The 15,768-nt window shown below is 52.6% G+C and overlaps 1 protein-coding gene across 1 annotated transcript in view; it reads right to left on the bottom strand.

The window, feature by feature from the left end:
* The window catches only part of HNRNPR (heterogeneous nuclear ribonucleoprotein R), a 29,787-nt gene extending 23,776 nt beyond the window's left edge, over positions 1-6,011 (bottom strand). Inside the window, exon 1 of the mRNA XM_069971564.1 lies at positions 5,906-6,011. The gene's annotated coding sequence lies outside the window, so the exon portion shown is untranslated. The remainder of the gene's footprint in view (positions 1-5,905) is intronic.
* Positions 6,012-15,768: the final 9,757 nt, after the last annotated feature.

Consider the following 15,768-nt stretch of genomic DNA (forward strand, 5'->3'; position numbering starts at 1 on the left):
GTGTGCGCGCTATGGCTGCAGCAAGCTGTGTGTGTATGTGCGCTATGGCTGCAAGCTGTGTGTGTATGTGCGCTATGGCTGCAGCAAGCTGTGTGTGTGTGTGTGTGTGTGTGTGTGTGTGTGCGCGCGCTATGGCTGCAGCAGGCTTTGTGTGTGTGTGTGTGTGTGTGTGTGTACTATGGCGTGCCCCCACACCCACAGTGACCCCTCTATATCACTATGTGTGACCCCTCTATATCACTATGTGTGACCCCTCTATATCACTATGTGTGACCCCTCTATATCACTATGTGTGACCCCCTCTCTATCACTATGTGTGACCCCTCTTTATCACTATGTGTGACCACTCTTTATCACTATGTGTGACCCCTCTATATCACTATGTGTGACCACTCTTTATCACTATGTGTGACCACTCTTTATCACTATGTGTGACCACTCTTTATCACTATGTGTGACCACTCTTTATCACTATGTGTGACCACTCTTTATCACTATGTGTGACCACTCTTTATCACTATGTGTGACCACTCTTTATCACTATGTGTGACCACTCTTTATCACTATGGCTGACCTCTATATTACAGTAATCTGGCATTGTTAGCAGTGTTTCTGTGTGTATGGTGAATATTTAGTTAGAAACTAAAAGACCACCTGCTCCATCTAGTCTAGTTGTGAGTAGTTCAGGACATGGAGGCTGGAGACTGGCTGCATCCACTGCACACACAGGAGAAGCTGCTTTATATCTTTCCTCATTCCCTCAGAAGTCACCCAAGGATCATGTAGGAGTCAGAGTCGGAGCCGCGGCTTATCGACTCCACAGCCCTGCTAAGGAGAGGCTGTTTCCCCGCCCCTTGGCTGGGTGATCACTGATAGATGTGACGACAGCAGTGGGTGGGGTTACAGATGAAGCGTTACAGCTTGCCTGGCAACAGAAGAGACAGATCATGTGACCTCTGTCTCAGGAGGGAGGGGGGGGAGGACAGAAAAGTGGAGACAGAGTGGAGCAGAAAGTGAGGATTTTAAGCAGCTGCAGGGTGTAAGCCAGTATGTGCTGCAAACGGACCAATTCATGTAATAGAAACCTATCACACAAAAGCTTATATTAATGGTAGGGATTGAAGAGAATTAAATCTTTCTTAACTGGAGTTCCACTTTAAGGACATACAGTACCAACTAAGCAGGCAAGATCCAACAGCACCATAAGATTGAGTTTACTAGCCAGGTAGTAGAATGGATGCATGATGTAGAGCTGAAAAATCCAAGTGTCAGCATGTAAACATATAAAAGTCCAGCAGCATCTAAGATTCCAGCAAAAATCCAGAGATTTTATCGCAAATCCAAGTATAAACAGCTACATTGGGATCAGAGATGGAGCATATGAAGCATACTCTGAAGTACCTGGATGCTAGATAAAGACCATCGCTGGTTGAAATATTCCTGTTTATACTCGAACAGGGCCCTTGCATATGGAGTAAAAAAGGCTGAATTTGAGACGGGAGTGTGCGGGGCGGATTCCGCCTGTCCTATATGGGATTTCTCTTGTGCCTTTCCTCTCTGTTCACAGAATGAATATGTTCTTTCTTTGAGCGGAGAGGAGAGGCACAAGAGAAAACCCATTGAAGAAATAGGAAAGGCGGAATTTTAAGCGGACTCCGCTCGTAAATTCAGACACTTACTGTGCAAGGGCTCATCTGCAATAAATCTTGATATCAATGAAATCTTGGATCCTGTTGGACGTCTTTGTTTCTACAGCGGTACCTTGGTTCTCAAACCTAATTGGTTCCGGAAGGCAGTTTGAGAACCGAGTAGTGACTACCCATAGGAAATAATGTAAACGTGTTTAATTAGTTTCTGCACCAATAATTACCTACAATACTCATTTATTACATTGAAAAGTACCTAGTTAAATTACTACAGTACAGAACAGCACTATAAGGCACATTATACACAAGAAACATTCAACAAAACCAGCAATTATAGTACAGTAGTCACCAACTCCTCACTCATCCTTTATTGTATAGATTTGGGAGATGGTGGTGCACTGACTGTACTACTACTGTACTGTATATGCACTCCAGCACTCTTATAAAGTACTGTACAGGATGGGAGATGGTGCACTGACTGTACTATTACTGTACTGTATATGCACTCCAGCAGTCTTATACAGTACTGTACAGGATGGGAGATGGTGGTGCACTGACTGTACTACTACTGTACTGTATATGCACTCCAGCAGTCTTATAAAGTACTGTACAGGATGGGAGATGGTGGTGCACTGACTGTACTACTACTGTACTACATATGCACTCCAGCAGTCTTATACAGTACAGGATGGGAGATGGTGGTGTACTGACTGTACTACTACTGTATTGTATAAGCACTCCAGCAGTCTTATACAGTACTGTACAGGATCGGAGATGGTGGTGCACTGACTGTACTACTACTGTACTGTATATGCACTCCAGCAGTCTTATACAGTACAGGATGGGAGATGGTGGTGCACTGACTGTACTACTGTATTGTATAAGCACTCCAGCACTCATACAGTACAGGATGGGAGATGGTGGTGCACTGACTGTACTACTACTGTACTGTATAAGCACTCCAGCAGTCTTATACAGCACTGTATGTGAAGCCTCACCAGTACTAAACTCACCAGGTACAACCCACCACCCACGCTCGCAAAAACATTCAGATACCGAGTACTTTAAGACTGGGCGACCGAAAAGTTTTTGAGAACCAAAGCAAACTTTCCTTGAAAATACAGTTTGAGTTCCAAGCAGTTTGAGAACCGAGGTACCACTGTGTAAGGTAAAAGGGAACGTGTCGCCTAAATGTTCTTTTACTGATTAGAGTCAGATACAAAAAAAATGTTTTTCGATTCTGTTTCTATTTTCTGACTGATTTTACTTTTTGTATAATTTTATGGGGGCTGCCATCTTGCCTGTGCTGTTCTTAACAGCATTTAGTGACATGCTTTACAGCAAGCCTCGTAGACATAGACGACAATAGACAGAGTCTGTCCCATTGGGATGAGCATGAAATATTACTGTCCGCCCTCTGTGACCTGTGAAGAGGTCATTCCTTAGGGAGCTGTAATTGTGTCCTCTATCTACTGGTGTCACATTTCGCTGCAATGTTGTACAGAACAGCTTATGGCAGCCTCCACTTATCACCACAAACACAACAGTAATTGTGTGTTTACACAGACAGATTACATGACAGATTTTTGAAGCTATTAAAGCCAGGGATGGATGTGAAAAGAGGAGAAATCTCAGTCTTTCCTTTATGACATGTTCTCTGTTTAGAGTCTGTTCCTGGCTTTGGCTTTAAAGGGAACCTGTCACCCCCCGTGCCGGGGTGACAGGCTCCCGACCCCCCGTTAGAGCCCCATATACTTACCTAATCCCGCCGGGTCCCGCTTCTGGAGGTGGTCGGGTGACGGAGATCTCAGCCGCTGCAGCCCGGCGCGCGCGCTGAGAGATGAGTCCAATGCTCATAGAGAATGACGGAGCGCTGGACTCTCCTGTCATTCTCTATGGGTGTTGGACTCATCTCTCAGCGCGCGCGCCGGGCTGCAGCGGCTGAGATCTCCGTCACCCGACCACCTCCAGAAGCGGGACCCGGCGGGATTAGGTAAGTATATGGGGCTCTAACGGGGTCGGGAGCCTGTCACCCCGGCACGGTGTCAGGGGAATATCACCAAAAAATATATGTAACATAAACATATGTAACATATGTAGCATTATTCAAGCAATAAGTCATTCTCAGATGACACATTCCCTTTAAGGACATGTCAACTTACTGAAAGAATTTCCCCACAGGTGCTGCCAAAATAAAAATAAAAATTATTCATATTTACCTGCCACAATCCCCTGCCGATAGCATTCAGATGGTACCCAGTCTTCTCTGCTTTTGATGATGTGCCCTCTCTGCCAGTGACGGGCTGCAGCCGGTCACTGCTGAGCAGGACTGACAGAAAGACGCAAGGAGGTCTGAGTGTTAGCAGCAGGGGATCAAGGCAGCAGAGTGTACATTATTTTTTTTTGGCAGCATATCGGGGCTTTTATTAAAGGGGTACTCCAGCAGGGGGCACTTTTTTGCTGGGACCGGGGAGGAGGTGGCCGAGGGAAAAGACGTCCGGTTCCAGCGGCGAGTTCCGCATCGCGGCGGTCCGGCCGCTTCCGGGTGTCTGACGCAGGCCCGAGACGTGACGTCAGATCTGAGCGGACTTAAAACGGATCCCGCCTCCTTCACTGAGTGGCTGAGCGGACCTGAGACGTCACATCTCAGGCCCGCGTCAGACAGCCGGAGCGCCGCGATGCGGGACCTGCCGCTGGTACCGGGGAGGTGAGTGGACGTCTTTTGCCTCGGCCACCTCCTCCCCGGTCCCAGCAAAAAAGTGCCCCCCCCCCCCCGGTGGATTACCCCTTTAAAAAAAAAAAAAAAAAAGTTCATCCCCAGACTCTGTCTTTGGGTATGTGCACACTGAGGAATAGGAGAAAACGGATTCCGCTTGAAATTCCACCCTGAGGGTATGTGCACACTGAGGAACTCTCGAGGAAAGTTTTCTGCTTGAATTTCCTTGCCTATTCAAGCGGAATTTGAGCAGAATTTCACGCAGAATTGAAGCCCCATTGACTTCTATAGGATTTCTCAAGCAGAATCCGCCCAGAAAATTAACCCGTTCATTCTTCAGGTGGAACCCGGACGGAAATTTCCACAGTGCACAGACGGAATTCCCAGTTTTGCTCTATAGAAAGGAGCAATGTCGCATTTAAACGGGCGGAATTCCGTGCGTATTTTGCGTCGGAATCTGCGAGAATTCCTCAGTGTTCACTTACCCTTAAATATAAATAGAGCAATGTGCTATTTTGTTTAATGGGATTTCTGCTGGCGTTCACACGGCACAATTTTCTGGCCAAAGAATTGACACTATGGAATCCGGGCAGAGATGCGGGTTGATGGCGGAATCGACGGCGGGTGATCTGAGTGGATTCCACTAGAGAATTCCTATAAAAGTCAATTCTGCCACAGATGAATAGGCGAGGAATTTTAGGCAGAAAACTTTCCTCTTCAATTCCTCAGCCATAGGGCCCGTTCAAACTGAGCAAAACAGGCAGAAATTTGGAGCGGAGGCCATGCCTGAAATCCGCTTGGAACCCCACCTGCCTCTCTGTCTCAATGTGATGTCTTGTGCGCCTCCGCTCTAATAACTGACATGAGAGCGAGACATCACATTGAGACAGACAGGTGGGATTCCAAGCGGATTCCGCTCCAAATTTCTGCCTGTTTTGCTGAGTGTGAACGGGCCCTTACACCTGGTCCTATGGCAACTTATCACGCACCTCCCCAAAAGAAAACACTGCGCAATAGCAAGTCATCGGTTCCTATAAGATTGCATGTAAAGCTTCCTGACAGTTTCTAATAGCAACAGGCAGAATTGTGAATGCAGCTCTGGAGCACAAGTACAAGGCGCTCTGTGTAAAGTATATAACGTATGTACAATGATGCTGGTACCGTAGTATCTGATTCTAAGCAGTAAAGTGGAGCCATTTATTGGAATACTACAACCATTGAAGAAAATAAAGAGATGTCGTGAAGCCATGGAGGACTGAGGAGGAGAGCGCATCCATAAGGCGCCATACAGACCGTGCGGTACCGGCGCTGATGCCTGGCACGGCCGTGTGTGGTACTCGGGATGACACCGTCCTGCATCACCTCATATCAGCTGGCGGCAGGAGGCAGGCGCTCCTCACACAAGCCTATTATCTCACACACCCGCCTACAACACCACACGCAGCGAGAACATGGCCGCCGCCTGATCTCCTCAGCCGTACAGAGCGGCCGGGACATTCCACACACCACATGCAACGACAGGGAGCCCGAGCATCTCACTCACCCGAGTCCACAAAGGCTGCAACAAGCAGCCCCAGCACTATGCTGCTAAAATGGCGCGTCTTCCCCGGCTGACCACGCCTCCTTCTCCCGGAGCGCTCAGCCAATCACAGGCGCCGCACACGGGGCTGTCAGGAGCGAATACCAGGGGCCTTCCAATTAGGCAAAGCTAGGGATGAGGGAGCGGCAGGGGGGATGCGCGCCTCCAGCCAACCAAAGCGCGGGAGAAACATGGCTGGGATGCTCCGATGTTCCGAGGAGCTGCATTGGCCGTAACGTGGTACGATGCGTCCAATCGCTGGCGCTCCGGAGGGGCGAGAGAACGGCAGACGGTTATGTGACGGGGACAATGCTCGTGTGATGCTCCTCATAGCCGCACGCCTGTCTGTAGCTGTGTACACACGTGACCCGCCCGGAGCCCTCACAGCCGCAGGGGGGAAGGCGCGGAATGTACGGCACTTCTATGCTGATAGCAAATATGGGAAGCCCAGCTGGTTACTAGTGTGAGGAGGAACCCCAGATTGTTACCTGGAATGGTGCCCCAGTCTGTCACCACCTCCATCACAAAACAGGAATGGTGCCCCAGTCTGTTACTAGCCAGGAATGGTGCCCAGTCTGTCACCACCTCCATCCAGGGGTGATTCTAGCCTCTCTGCTGCCCGAGGCGAACTATAGAATGACGCCCCCCCCCCCCCCCCGTCAATCCGCCCACATTATAATCCACTATTGCCCCCCCCCCCACTGCTGTCCCCAATAAACATAATGTTTGGTCCCTTGCTGCACAGAGGATGTCAGGAGAGGAGGAGGCTGACTTTATAGGAGAGGTCCCAGCAGCACAGAGGATGTCAGGAGAGGAGGGGGCTAATCCTATAGGAGAGGTCCCAGCAGCACAGAGGATGTCAGGAGATGAGGGTGCTAATCCTATAGGAGAGGTCCCAGCAGCACAGAGGATGTCAGGAGAGGAGGGTGCTAATCCTATAGGAGAAGTCCCAGCAGCACAGAGGATGTCAGGAGAGGAGGGTGCTGATCTTTTAGGAGATGGTCCCCCTCTTCCCCCCTTATAGATGGTCCCCCTCTTCCCCCCCTTATAGATGGTCCCCTCTCCCTTATAGATGGTCCCCCTCTCCCCCCCTTATAGATGGTCCCCCTCTCCCCCCTCCCTTATAGATGGTCCCCCTCTCCCCCCTCCCTTATAGATGGTCCCCCTCTTTCCCCTCCCTTATAGATGGTCCCCCTCTTCCCCCCTTATAGATGGTCCCCCTCTTCCCCCCCCCCTTATAGTTGGTCCCCCTCTTCCCTCTCTCCCCCCCTTATAGATGGTCCCCCTCTCCCCCCCCTTATAGATGGTCCCCCTCTTTTCCCCCCCTTATAGATGGTCCCCCTCTTCCCTCTCTCCCCCTCCCTTATAGATGGTCCCCTTTCCCTTATAGATGGTCCCCCTCCCCCCCTTATACATGGTCCCCCTCTCCCCCATCCCTTATAGATGCCCCCTTATAGATGGTCCCCCTCTTTCCCCCTCCCTTATAGATGGTCCCCCTCTCCCCCTTATACATGGTCCCCCTCTTCCCCCCCCTTATAGACGGTCCCCCTCCCGCCCCTCCCTTATAGATGGTCCCCCCCTTATAGATGGTCCCCCTCTTTCCCCCCTCCCTTATAGATGGCCCCCCCCCTTATTGATGGTCCCCCTCTTTCCCCCCTCCCTTATAGATGGCCCCCCCCTATAGATGGTCCCCCTCTTTCCTCTCCCCCTCCCTTATAGATGGTCCCCCCCCCCTTATAGATCGTCCCCCTCTTTCCCCCCTCCCTTATAGATCGTCCCCCTCTTTCCCCCCTCCCTTATAGATGGCCCCCTTCCCCCCCCCCTACCTTATAGATGGTCCCCCTCTCCCCCCCCCCCCTGCACAGCAGATAAAACAAAAAACAGCACACAACTCACCTGCCCTCCGTTCCCCCGTCGAGCCTCTCTGGTCTGGTCCCGGCTGATGTGCGGCTGCCCGGGGTGTCCCGTCCTGTCCCCGGCAGCGCGCGCATCACAGAGCTCCCCGTGCGCCTGTGCCTGTGACTTCCGGCGCACGGGGATCTCTCTGATGCGCGCGCTGCCGGGGACAGGACGGGACACCCCGGGCAGCCGCACATCAGCCGGGGGACTAAGGCTGCATTCCCACGTTCCGTGATCCTGACGGATCACGGACGTGGAATGCATGTACTGGAGCCCCCCCGCCCCCGGGCAGTATCTGTAATGAGATGCTGTGAGCGGGGGAGACTGTATTCATAAGCGCCGCGCTGTAGTATCAGCACCGCGCGGCTGATTTAGTACAGCGCGGCGCTTATGAATACAGTCTCCCCCGCTCACAGCATCTCATTACAGATACTGCCCGGGGGCGGGGGGGCTCCAGTACATGGTACAGTCAGGGCCGTTTTAATACATTGGTGGGCCCAGTGCACAGCCCTCAAGAGTGGGCCCCCCCTTACCTTTCTGCACATTGTATAATGTACTGAATTTGCCCCCACACTGTATCAAGAGCCCCAGTACATACAGTAGTTACCTTATAACACTATTTCCACCATTCAGTGATTACATATTACATAAAAACTGCACTAAACAAAACAGAAAGATATCACCATTGATACCATTACATAATACCGCCATACCATGACCCCTATCAGTACAAGCCTATAACAGAGTGAAGTTACATCCAGTGACTCACCGGAGGCGTCTTCTCCGATCAGAGTCTGTCACCTTTTCTTTTTCTCTCCATCCAGCCTGGGCCACCTTGAAGTCTTCTCCTAGCTGTGAATCTTCTCTCCAGAATCTGCCAGACAAATATTTTAGGCTCCAACACATACAGTAGTTAGGTCCCTTGTACCCCTATACAGTAGTTACACCCCTCTGTACTCCTACATAGTTACACCCCTCTGTGCCTCCATAGTTTTAAGGTGTCCCTGTAGTATATAGCCCCTCATGTGCTCCTCCAGTTATATACAGCCCTCCTGTGCGCTCCCCCATTAGTATATAGCCCCCCTGTGCACTCTCCCCAGTAGTATATAGCCCCCTGTGCTCACCCACAATAGTATATAGCCCCCCTGTGCTCTCCCCCAATAGTATATAGCCCCCCTATGCTCTCCCACAATAGTATATAGCCCCCCTGTGCTCTCCCACAATAGTATATAGCCCCCCTGTGCTCTCCCACAATAGTATATAGCCCCCTGTGCTCTCCCCCAATAGTATATAGCCCCCCTGTGCTCTCCCACAATAGTATATAGCCCCCCTGTGCTCTCCCCCAATAGTATATAGCCCCCCTGTGCTCCCCCTCAATAGTATATAGCCCCCCTGTGCTCTCCATAATATATAGCCCCCTGTGCTCTCCCCCATAGTATATAGACCCCTGTGCTCCCCAATAGTATATAGCTCCCCTGTGCTCCCCAATAGTATATAGCCCCTGTGCTCCCCAATAGTATATAGCTAACCTGTGCTCCCCAATAGTATATAACCCCCTGTGCTCCCCCATAGTATATAGCCCCCTGTGCTCCCCCATAGTATATAGCCCCCTGTGCTCCCCAGTAGTATATAGCCCCCTGTGCTCCCCATAGTATATAGCTCCCCTGTGCTCCCCCATAGTATATAGCCCCCTGTGCTCCCCCAAAGTATATAGCTCCCCTGTGCTCCCCCATAGTATATAGCTCCCCTGTGCTCCCCAATAGTATATAGCCCCCTGTGCTTCCCAATAGTATATAGCTCCCCTGTGCTCCCCAATAGTATATAGCTCCCCTGTGCTCCCCCATAGTGTATAGCCCCCTGTGCTCCCCCATAGTATATAGCTCCCCTGTGCTCCCCATAGTATATAGCCCCCTGTGCTCCCCCATAGTATATAGCCCCCTGTGCTCCCCAATAGTATATAGCCCCCGTTCTCCCCCATAGTGTATAGCCCCCTGTGCTCCCCCATAGTATATAGCTCCCCTGTGCTCCCCCATAGTATATAGCCCCCTGTGCTCCCCCATAGTATATAGCCCCCTGTGCTCCCCCATAGTATATAGCCCCCTGTGCTCCCCCAAAGTATATAGCTCCCCTGTGCTCCCCCATAGTATATAGCTCCCCTGTGCTCCCCAATAGTATATAGCTCCCCTGTGCTCCCCCATAGTGTATAGCCCCCTGTGCTCCCCCATAGTATATAGCTCCCCTGTGCTCCCCCATAGTATATAGCTCCCCTGTGCTCCCCCATAGTATATAGCCCCCTGTGCTCCCCAATAGTATATAGCCCCCGTTCTCCCCCATAGTATATAGCCCCCTGTGCTCCCCAATAGTATATAGCCCCCGTTCTCCCCCATAGTATATAGCCCCCCTGTGCTCCCTGATAGTATATAGCTCCCCCATAGTATATAGCTCCCCTGTGCTCCCCCATAGTATATAGCTCCCCTGTGCTCCCCCATAGTATATAGCTCCCCTGTGCTCCCCCATAGTATATAGCCCCCTGTGCTCCCCAATAGTATATAGCCCCCGTTCTCCCCCATAGTATATAGCCCCCTGTGCTCCCCAATAGTATATAGCCCCCGTTCTCCCCCATAGTATATAGCCCCCCTGTGCTCCCTGATAGTATATAGCTCCCCCATAGTATATAGCTCCCCTGTGCTCCCCCATAGTATATAGCCCCCCTGTGCTCCCCAATAGTATATAGCCCCCGTTCTCCCCCATAGTATATAGCCCCCCTGTGCTCCCCAATAGTATATAGCCCCCGTTCTCCCCCATAGTATATAGCCCCCTGTTCTCCCCCATAGTATATAGCCCCCTGTGCCCCCCCATAGTATATAGCTCCCCTGTGCTCCCCCATAGTATATAGCCCCCCTGTGCTCCCCAATAGTATATAGCCCCCGTTCTCCCCCATAGTATATAGCCCCCTGTGCCCCCCCATAGTATATAGCCCCCTGTGCCCCCCCATAGTATATAGCTCCCTGTGCCCCCCCATAGTATATAGCCCCCTGTGCCCCCCCATAGTATATAGCCCCCTGTGCCCCCCATAGTATATAGCCCCCTGTGCTCCCCAATAGTATATAGCCCCCGTTCTCCCCCATAGTATATAGCCCCCCTGTGCTCCCCAATAGTATATAGCCCCCGTTCTCCCCCATAGTATATAGCCCCCCTGTGCTCCCCAATAGTATATAGCCCCCGTTCTCCCCCATAGTATATAGCCCCGGTTCTCCCCCATAGTATATAGCCCCCTGTGCCCCCCCATAGTATATAGCTCCCCCTGCTATATAACATTGAAAAAAACAAACACTGTTACTCACCTGGGTCCACGCGTTCCTCTTCTCTTCCCTCCTGTGGCCGCACTTCCTGCAGTCACAAGAGGCTGCACTCCCCTTACCCTCGCGCCGACGCTCTAGTGACGTCGGGCGCTAGAGGGAGAGCGCGGCCTCTTGTGACCGCAGGAAGTGCGGCCACAAGAGTGAGTGACTGACAGGGAGGGAGCCAATGGCTCTCTCTCTGTCAGTGTCGCTGCTGCTGCAGCGCTGAAGCGCCGCAGCAGCAGCGGACGGGCGCAGCGGCGGACGGGGGGGCCCTGCAGGGGGCGCCATGGAGGGGTAAGTAGATTACCCATCCATGGCGCTCCCCCATGACAGGCTGGTGGCCGGAGCCCTGTGCGACCGCATTGGTCGCACATAGCAACGGCCGGCCTGCTCGGGGGGGGCCCCTTTAACCAGTGGGCCCGGTGCACGTGCACCATGTGCCCTCTGGTTAAAGCGGCCCTGGGTACAGTCAGTGGCGGATTATAATGTGGGCGGCCGCCCGAACCACTCATATTATAATCTGCCACTGAATGCCGCCCCCATGAAGATAGCTGGTGGCGCCGCCTGAGGCAGACGATTCAGGTCGCCTCATCATTGCGGCGCCCCTGCCTCCATCACAAAACAGGAATGGTGCCCCAGTCTGTCACCACCTCCATCACAAAACAGGAATGGTGCCCCAGTCTGTCACCACCTCCATCACAAAATAGGAATGGTGCCCCAGTCTGTCACCACCTCCATCACAAAATAGGAATGGTGCCCCAGTCTGTCACCACCTCCATCACAAAATAGGAATGGTGCCCAGTCTGTTACTAGCCAGGAATGGTGCCCAGTCTGTCACCACCTCCATCACAAAACAGGAATGGTGCCCCAGTCTGTCACCATCTCCATCACAAAACAGGAATGGTGTCCAGTCTGTCACCACCTCCATCACAAAACAGGAATGGTGCCCCAGTCTGTCACCATCTCCATCACAAAACAGGAATGGTGCCCCAGTCTGTCACCACCTCCATCACAAGCCAGGAATGGTGCCCCAGTCTGTCACCACCTCCATCACAAGCCAGGAATGGTGCCCCAGTCTGTCACCACCTCCATCACAAGCCAGGAATGGTGTCCAGTCTGTCACCACCTCCATCACAAAACAGGAATGGTGCCCCAGTCTGTCACCACCTCCATCACAAAACAGGAATGGTGCCCCAGTCTGTCACCACCTCCATCACAAGCCAGGAATGGTGCCCCAGTCTGTCACCACCTCCATCACAAAACAGGAATGGTGCCCCAGTCTGTCACCACCTCCATCACAAAATAGGAATGGTGCCCAGTCTGTTACTAGCCAGGAATGGTGCCCAGTCTGTCACCACCTCCATCACAAGCCAGGAATGGTGCCCCAGTCTGTCACCACCTCCATCACAAGCCAGGAATGGTGCCCAGTCTGTTACTAGCCAGGAATGGTGCCCCAGTCTGTCAGAAGCCAGGAATGGTGCCCCAGTCTGTTACTAGCACAGTCACAAGCCAGGAATGGTGCCCAGTCTGTCACCACCTCCATTACAAAACAGGAATGGTGCCCCAGTCTGTCACCACCTCCATCACAAAACAGGAATGGTGCCCCAGTCTGTCACCACCTCCATCACAAAACAGGAATGGTGCCCCAGTCTGTCACCACCTCCATCACAAAACAGGAATGGTGCCCCAGTCTGTCACCACCTCCATCACAAAACAGGAATGGTGCCCCAGTCTGTCACCACCTCCATCACAAGCCAGGAAAGGTGCCCCAGTCTGTCACCACCTCCATCAGAAGCCAGGAATGGTGCCCCAGTCTGTCACCACCTCCATCAGAAGCCAGGAATGGTGCCCCAGTCTGTCACCACCTCCATCAGAAGCCAGGAAAGGTGCCCAGTCTGTCACCACCTCCATCACAAGCCAGGAATGGTGCCCAGTCTGTTACTAGCCAGGAATGGTGCCCCAGTCAGTGAGAAGCCAGGAATGGTGCCCCAGTCTGTCAGAAGCCAGGAATGGTGCCCCAGTCTGTTACTAGCACAGTCACAAGCCAGGAATGGTGCCCAGTCTGTCACCACCTCCATTACAAAACAGGAATGGTGCCCCAGTCTGTCACCACCTCCATCACAAAACAGGAATGGTGCCCCAGTCTGTCACCACCTCCATCACAAAACAGGAATGGTGCCCCAGTCTGTCACCACCTCCATCACAAAACAGGAATGGTGCCCCAGTCTGTCACCACCTCCATCACAAAACAGGAATGGTGCCCCAGTCTGTCACCACCTCCATCACAAGCCAGGAAAGGTGCCCCAGTCTGTCACCACCTCCATCAGAAGCCAGGAATGGTGCCCCAGTCTGTCACCACCTCCATCAGAAGCCAGGAATGGTGCCCCAGTCTGTCACCACCTCCATCAGAAGCCAGGAAAGGTGCCCAGTCTGTCACCACCTCCATCACAAGCCAGGAATGGTGCCCAGTCTGTTACTAGCCAGGAATGGTGCCCCAGTCAGTGAGAAGCCAGGAATGGTGCCCCAGTCTGTCAGAAGCCAGGAATGGTGCCCCAGTCTGTTACTAGCACAGTCACAAGCCAGGAATGGTGCCCAGTCTGTCACCACCTCCATTACAAAACAGGAATGGTGCCCCAGTCTGTTACCAGCACCGTCACAAGCCAGGAATGGTGCCCCAGTCTTTCACCAGCTCCACCACAAGCCAGGAATGATGCCTCAGTCTGTGAGAAGCCAGGAATGGTTCCCCAGTCAGTGAGAAGCCAGGAATGGTGCCCCAGTCAGTGAGAAGCCAGGAATGGTGCCCTAGTCTGTCAGAAGCCAGGAATGGTGCCCCAGTCTGCCAGAAGCCAGGAATGGTGCCCCAGTCTGTGAGAAGCCAGGAATGGTGCCCTAGTCAGTGAGAAGCCAGGAATGGTGTCCCAGTCTGTTACTAGCCAGGAATGGTGTCCCAGTCTGTTACTAGCCAGGAATGGTGTCCCAGTCTGTTACCAGCACCGTCACAAGCCAGGAATGATGCCTCAGTCTGTGAGAAGCCAGGAATGGTGTCTCAGTCTGTGAGAAGCCAGGAATGGTGTCCCAGTCTGTGAGAAGCCAGGAATGGTGCCCTAGTCTGTGAGAAGCCAGGAATGGTGCCCCAGTCTGTGAGAAGCCAGGAATGGTGCCCCAGTCAGTGAGAAGCCAGGAATGGTGCCCCAGTCTGTCAGAAGCCAGGAATGGTGCCCCAGTCTGTTACCAGAACCCTCACAAGCCAGAAATGGTGCACCAGTCTATCACCAGCTCCACCACAAGCCAGGAATGGTGCCCCAGTCTATCACATGCCAGGAAAGGTGCCCCAGTCTGTTACCAGCTCCACCACAAGCCAGGAATGGTGCCCCAGTCTATCACATGCCAGGAAAGGTGCCCCAGTCTGTTACCAGCTCCACCACAAGCCAGGAATGGTGCCCCAGTCTATCACATGCCAGGAAAGGTGCCCCAGTCTGTTACCAACACTGTCACAAGCCAGAAATGTTGCCCCAGTCTATCACCAGCACCATTACAAGCCATGAATTGTGCCCCAGCACTGTCACAAGCTAGGAATGGTGCCCCAGTCTATCAGCCAGGAAGGATGCCCCAGTGTGTTACCAGCGACGTCACAAGCCAGGAATGGTGCCTCAGTCTGTCTCCGGCACCGTCACAAGCCAGGAGTAGTGCCCAGACTGTCACCAGCCAGGAATAGTGCCCCAGTCTGCTACCAGTACCATCATGAGCCAGGAATGGTACCCAGTCTGCTACCAGTACCATCATGAGCCAGGAATGGTGCCCAGTCTGCTACCAGTACCATCATGAGCCAGGAATGGTGCCCCAGTCTGCTACCAGTACCATCATGAGCCAGGAATGGTGCCCAGTCTGCTACCAGTACCATCATGAGCCAGGAATGGTGCCCAGTTTGCTACCAGTACCATCATGAGCCAGGAATGGTGCCCGGTCTGCTACCAGTACCATCATGAGCCAGGAATGGTGCCCCAGTCTGCTACCAGTACCATCATGAGCCAGGAATGGTGCCCAGTCTGCTACCAGTACCATCATGAGCCAGGAATGGTGCCCCAGTCTACCAGTACCATCATGAGCCAGGAATGGTGCCCAGTCTGCTACCAGTACCATCATGAGCCAGGAATGGTGCCCAGTCTGCTACCAGTACCATCATGAGCCAGGAATGGTGCCCAGTCTGCTACCAGTACCATCATGAGCCAGGAATGGTGCCCCAGTCTGCTACCAGTACCATCATGAGCCAGGAATGGTACCCAGTCTGCTACCAGTACCATCATGAGCCAGGAATGGTGCCCAGTCTGCTACCAGTACCATCATGAGCCAGGAATGGTGCCCCAGTCTACCAGTACCATCATGAGCCAGGAATGGTGCCCAGTCTGCTACCAGTACCATCATGAGCCAGGAATGGTGCCCAGTCTGCTACCAGTACCATCATGAGCCAGGAATGGTGCCCAGTCTGCTACCAGTACCATCATGAGCCAGGAATGGTGCCCAGTCTGAGCTCCATCACAAGCCAGGAAAGGAAAATACATAATAGGAAAACAGAGTGCAGACTTT

The sequence above is a fragment of the Dendropsophus ebraccatus genome, chromosome 5 (genome assembly GCF_027789765.1).
Source record: "Dendropsophus ebraccatus isolate aDenEbr1 chromosome 5, aDenEbr1.pat, whole genome shotgun sequence".
NCBI classification, from domain to species: Eukaryota; Metazoa; Chordata; class Amphibia; order Anura; family Hylidae; genus Dendropsophus; species Dendropsophus ebraccatus.